Source organism: Rhinopithecus bieti, unplaced genomic scaffold (assembly GCF_001698545.2).
Source record: "Rhinopithecus bieti isolate Rb0 unplaced genomic scaffold, ASM169854v2 scaffold_9663, whole genome shotgun sequence".
Lineage (NCBI taxonomy): Eukaryota > Metazoa > Chordata > Mammalia > Primates > Cercopithecidae > Rhinopithecus > Rhinopithecus bieti.
This window is the reverse complement of record NW_016806456.1, coordinates 1,819,976-1,826,027: the sequence shown is the minus strand read 5'-3', so window position 1 is coordinate 1,826,027 and position 6,052 is coordinate 1,819,976. Positions and strand designations below refer to the sequence as shown.

Below are 6,052 nucleotides of genomic sequence, written 5' to 3'. Positions count from 1 at the left end.
CCCCTGACCTCAGGTGATCTGCCCGCCTCAGCCTCCCAAAGTGCTGGGATTACAGGTGTGAGCCACCGTGCTTGGCCTTGTAATTTGAATTTAAATGAGCACTTGTGGCTAGTGGCTACTGTGCAGATCAAGCCTCTCCTTCCTACTCCTCCAAGTGGCCACTCCTGTCTCTCAGCAGCACTTGCCATAGCTACATTTTTACACTTGTGTGAGCATTTGATCCTTTATCCCCCTCAGTAGATTGGAAGGTTTCTGTGGGCAGGAAACATGCTAACTTGTTCACCTCTGTATTTTGTTTTTTGTTTTTTTCTTTTTTTGGAGGGATGGATTTTAATCTTTATTTACAGCACACAGCAAGATATGAAATTCCACAAAGAAATAAGAAACCCATTCAGAGGACAAGCTTTATACAGTATATACAGGTTGGAACTGTTCAAGTATAGTTTCAGTGTAAAAAGTGCTACAATACCAAACCGTATTTAAAAGAGTTCTTTGTAGAGAAGCGGTAAGACAAACTTATACCAAACGTAGTAAATAACAAATTTATGCCTCAGCTACATGATCTAAAAGTTAAAGTTCCCAGGAGTCCTATCCTAAACTTGGAAGGTATAGCCTTCAAAGATTTTCATCTTCCTCTTCCTCTACAGAGAAATCCTTAATTAAGCTTAACAAAGCCTTATACACACTCATTTTCATGGTTTCGTAGAGCTTCAATTTTGTCTAAGCCTCCACATTCTTCAGTCATCATACTAAGTTTCTCAGTTTCACCTAGTTTCTCAGCAGCCTAAAAGATATTTGAAATGGCATCCAGGATAAGCAGAATAACCTTGGTATCTTTTGCAGTTAAGAGTTTCATCAGCATGCCACAATGAATGAGGTACACAATCTGTTCAACTGTTTCGCCACTGATATGGTTGGTCACAGCTCATACAGCTTCCTTTTGTATCCTGAGATCTGACTTAGAACACTGGCAAGGAATAGGACTAATCCATGATTCACAACTTGCTGTATCCGGTCCTGACAGCCAGCTGTGATGTTTGACGTTGTCCACGTAGCTTCCTTCCGAGTGTTAGTTTTGGGGTTGGTGAGCAGGCTGGGAAAGACAGCAAGTGCTCCCGCATCGATCACAACCTGAGTCTGTTCATCTGTACCAGTGACAATATTCCCTATGGCTCTTAGTGCAGGAGTCACAATTGGCAATTCAGAAGCTCCTAGAAGCTTCACAAGTTGGGGCACAACTCCTGTTCCCATGACGATGTCAGTTCATTCATTTGGACCATCAGTCAGGTAGGAAATAGCCCAGCAGGTATCTGCTAATACTTCTGGATCATCATGATGCAGGAGTCGAACTCAGGTAGGAAGAATTTCCTCAACAGCATCTAACAGGGGTGCAGGATTCTTGTTGCAGCAAAGATTTGGAAGTATCCAGGCAAGATTACGTAAGTAACCACATGCTAAAGATGACATATCAGGAACTGCAAGAGCCAACAGCGGGTCAACTGCACCGTACTTAGTAACCAAGTCTCGGAAAACTGAGCTATCACATGCAATGTTTCCTGGAGCCGATACAACTTGTCCACTGATGTGAGCATGGGGAGATGCCAACAGAGGAATGAATGCTAGGATGGCACCTCCATCTACCACAACCTTGGCTTGTTCTGATTCCCAGAAGCAGTGTTAGCGCCCAGGCAGATTCAAACTGAAGGGGACTGCAATCAGTTCTGCCCAAGAAAGACACAAATTTTGGACTCAAACCAGCCCAGATTAAGTTGTCTTTGCAGCGGGGGTTGGGGGGGGGGCGGTTTTCCTCTAGAAAGTAGTTTCCTGGCAGCTTGAGTTGCTTGGAGCTGACTTTCCACATTGTTGCTATTTATGCCTTTGACAATGTCATCAACAGACCAATTTACAGTGCCCTGGTTGTTGTGGTTTTTCTGCAGCAGAGAAGTAGCATCATCAGGAAATGAGCTCACATTTCTCCTCTTCAGCATCTGGTCATCCTTAGCTTTCCTCAGCTCCAGATTGACTTCTATTCTGCAACACCTCATTTCTGTACTGTCTTTTCCCTTGTTCTTGAATCTGTTAAGTCAGGCAGCTGGGTTCATCTTTCTATTTTAATGCCTAGTACAGGGCCTAGTACTAGATGGATTCTCAGTACACATGTGTGAAATGAAAGCATAGCCAAAGGATGAATCGCCAGCCAGGGAGTATGTTAGTGAGAGTTCTCCAGAGAAACAGAAGAAATGGGATATTTTACATATATATATATACACATAATATACGTATTTTATATATACTCTACATATATATGTTATACACACACACACACACACATATACACGCATATATATAAAGGGATTTATTTTAAGGAGTTGGCTCATGTGATTGCAGAGGCTGAGAAATCTCCAGATCTGCAGAGTGAGTTACCAAACTAGCAATGCGAGAGAGCTAATGGTGAGCTTCTAGGCTGAAGACTGACAGGCTTGGGACCCAGAGAGAGCCATTGTCCAGTTTGAAGAAAGTACTTAGGTAGGAAGAAGTCTCCCTTATTTGGAGGAGGGAGAGCCTTTTGTTCTCTTCAGGCCTTCAACTGATTGGATGAGGCCCATCCACATTAGGGAGGGCCACATGTGCTTGACTCAGCCTACAGATTTAAATGCTAATCTCATCCAACAACACACTCACAAAAGCACCCCGAATAATGTTTGACCAAACATCTGGGCACACCATGGCCCAGACAAGTTGACACAAAACTAACCATCACAGGGGGTGACAATTTTCCTTGCTGAGCTTGTGTTTAGGTAAAACTTTATTATAAGTAGGCAAATAGTTTAAAGTTTTCTTTCAAAGGACTTACGGATCCTAAATTTCAGTGGGCTTAGCCCTGATCTCTTTCCCTGGAGACAGGAAGGAGCAAAGAAACAGTGTAAATACATCAACCCTGGTTCAGCCCGTGGTGTTCCTCATGGGACGCTGAATTCCACAGTGGCTGCTGGGGTGATGGGCTTCCATGGTCTACTCAGGTATAAAGTGGGAGTGAGAAGACCACCAGGGGCTGGGTGCCATGTCCTTAAAATTCTGGACTATAAAACTCTGGGTCCTCAGTCATTTCTAGATATGGTCATTGCTAACCCTCAAATTGTTGTTTTGCACAAAAGCAAATGTGTTGTCACAAACAAGAGGGTTTGCTATTTCAAAAACTCAAAGACTCTGCCCTTCTAGCTCAGAAAGCTACCATTCTAAGTCCACCTCTGACGCTCATGCTCTTTATGCATGGAACCAAAGGACTGTGGCACACTCCTGCCACCTGGTGGCAACATATGAAAAGTCATGCGAAGGCTTAACCCTGAGGTTCTGATATGGCCAAAACACAAGACAGAAAGAGCAGGCTTGGAGACTTGCATTAGTGAAACAAAATTATAAGCTAATAGGACCATAAACCTGGAAAGAAATTTAGTGATTACTGAGTTCAACTATCTCAATTTCCAGATGAGGAAACCAAGGTTTAGAGATACTTTGTGACTCACTTGAAGATATTTCAGAGCCACGGCCTCATCTTCTCCCATCAAATGCAATTTCCCCTTTAATCCACCTCTTAAAAAAATGTCCTTACTTCTGGCAACTGAAGGCTTGATTAATTGGCAGAATGGTGAGCAATTAAATATAATTGTAAAATCAACCAAAGGGACCAATTTCTGTTACGACCCCTGTTTTGTAATGAGCAAAGGTCTTTGTACAGACACGTGTTCAGAAGTGACAATTCTGCCAGAGATAGTTTGCAATGAACTTGCTCTTTCAATTTGAACAGAGACGGATGTGCATCAGCAAAATCAAGTAAGTGATCACTCCCCTCTATAGGAATGGGATATCACCTTTTCATTTTCATGGATCAAATACAGACTAAATATTGCTGTTTCGCTAGCTGCTGTGCTAGGTGCTGGGAATACAATGAGGAGAAAACCAGAAGAGAGTTTTGCTTTCATGGAGCTCACAGTCTGATAGGGAAGACGGATGAGTTAAAATGCAACTAGAGTTATGCATCAACACATAACGACATTTCAGTCAATGAGGAACTACGTATACAACAATGGTCCCATAAGATGATCATGGAGCTGAAAAGATCCTATCTAGTGATAGCATAGCTGTTGTAATATCATTACACAAATGTTTGTGGTGACGTTGCTGTAAACAAATCTACTGTGCTGCCTGTCATATAAAAATGTACAGTAGCCGGGTGCCCTGGCTCATACCTACAATCCCAGCACATTGGGAGGCCAAGGTGGGTGGATCACTTGGGGGCTAGAAGTTCAAGACCACCCTGGCCAACATGATGAAACCCCATCTCTACTAAAAATATAAAAATTATCTAGGAGTGGTGGTGCACACCTATGGTCCTAGCTACTCAGAAGGCTGAGGCACAAGAATCGCTTGAACCCAAGGAGGTGAAAGTTGCAGTGAGCTGAGATTGTGCCACTACACTGCAGCCTGGGCAACAGAGTGAGACTCTGTCTCAACAACAACAACAAACGTATGGTAATGTCCTAGGCTTTCACACTCACTCACCACTGACACCCAGAGTTGCAAATTCCAGTCCTGCAAACTTGATTTATGGTAAGCTCCCTATACAGATGTACCATTTTTTATTTTTTATATCACATTTTTACTATACCTTTTCTATGCTTAGGTAAGTTAGGTACATACATACTTACCATTGTGTTACAATTACCTACAGTGTTCAGTACAGTAACATCCTATACGGGTTTGCAGCCTAGGGGCAATAGGCTAAGCCATGTAGCCTAGGTTTATAGTAGGCTGTATCGTCTAGGTTTGTGTAAATACACTCTAGGAAGTTTGCACAACAATGAAATCACATAATGACACATTTCTCAGAACATGTCCCTGTGGTTAAACTATGCATGACTGTGCTGTACAAGGTGGTAATGAGAACACTGTATGTGGGACCAGGGATAAGAGCTGAGCTAGGACTGGAGAAGATAGCTGTCAACAGAAACAGAATCAACTACAGTCCCTGGTACCAGACAGGGAGCAGTGTCTGATGGAGCCAGATTCCAAATGTGGTTGATGCCAGACCAGCCAAGTATACAGTGGCAGCACTGCCAGACTGGAGAGTACAGTGGGAGTGGGCATCAAGAAGACCCATACAGCCCATTAGGCTGCTTGGTTACGGGGGACTGGCCCCTGGCATGCCACGTGCTGGATGTGGTAGTCACCAGAAATAGAGGGGCAGAAGGAGGCAGGAGCAGAGGCTGGACCGCTGAGTCCCTGCTTGGGAAGTCCCACAGCGTGGCTGAGGAAGACAGTGTTCATGCACACCCCGCTTCTGTCGGGATTGGCCCAGGGACTTGCACTAGGCTGAGCCAGCAGGGAGCGGGGCAGCCGGCACAGGCAGTCTCTGTGTGGTGAGGGTGCCAGCAGGGCCCAGATGGAAACTCTGACTATGGTGTTAATTCATTCCTCTGTGGTTTTCTGTTCAGGCAAATACCAGTCTCTTGTGGGTTTGTTTAGCTTAAAGCTATTGGCTGTGTGGGGCTAAGGTTCTACATCCTTGATTTCCAAGTCCCTGATCGGCCAAATTTAAAGGAAGGGATAATCAAGGTGCTGCCTACTGAGAAGGACATCATAAAGCTTCGGAGAGCAGCTGGGGAAACCCTACTTATTTACCCCCGACCTGAGGTACAACCCGGCCTGGAAATGCATTCTGTCCTGCTCATAATACAACACAAGTGTGTGAGGTTTCAGGGCGGGCCGTGAGCCTGTGTCCTCCAACATGTCTAATGCAACATCTTCTTGGGGAGAATATTGACTCCTCCAGGTGGAAAGCTGGCCTGGAGCCAGGAAAGGTGGCAGATGGAGCTTGGTTGATTCATGATACCATAGCATCTTGTCCGTTTGTTGGATTGAGTATCCCCTGAAGAATTTTCCACACACAAACCTGCCCTGGGACATTCAGTTCAACCCTCGGCAGTGAACTTTGGCCCAAATAGCAAGAGATTTGCTTCCACCGAGGCTTGGCCACAGACCAACCGTGTGACTC

The 6,052-nt window shown here is 44.5% G+C and overlaps 1 pseudogene; it reads right to left on the bottom strand.

The window, feature by feature from the left end:
• Nucleotides 1-615: 615 nt before the first annotated feature.
• LOC108532560 (importin subunit alpha-1 pseudogene) lies at nt 616-2,090 on the bottom strand (annotated as a pseudogene).
• Nucleotides 2,091-6,052: the final 3,962 nt, after the last annotated feature.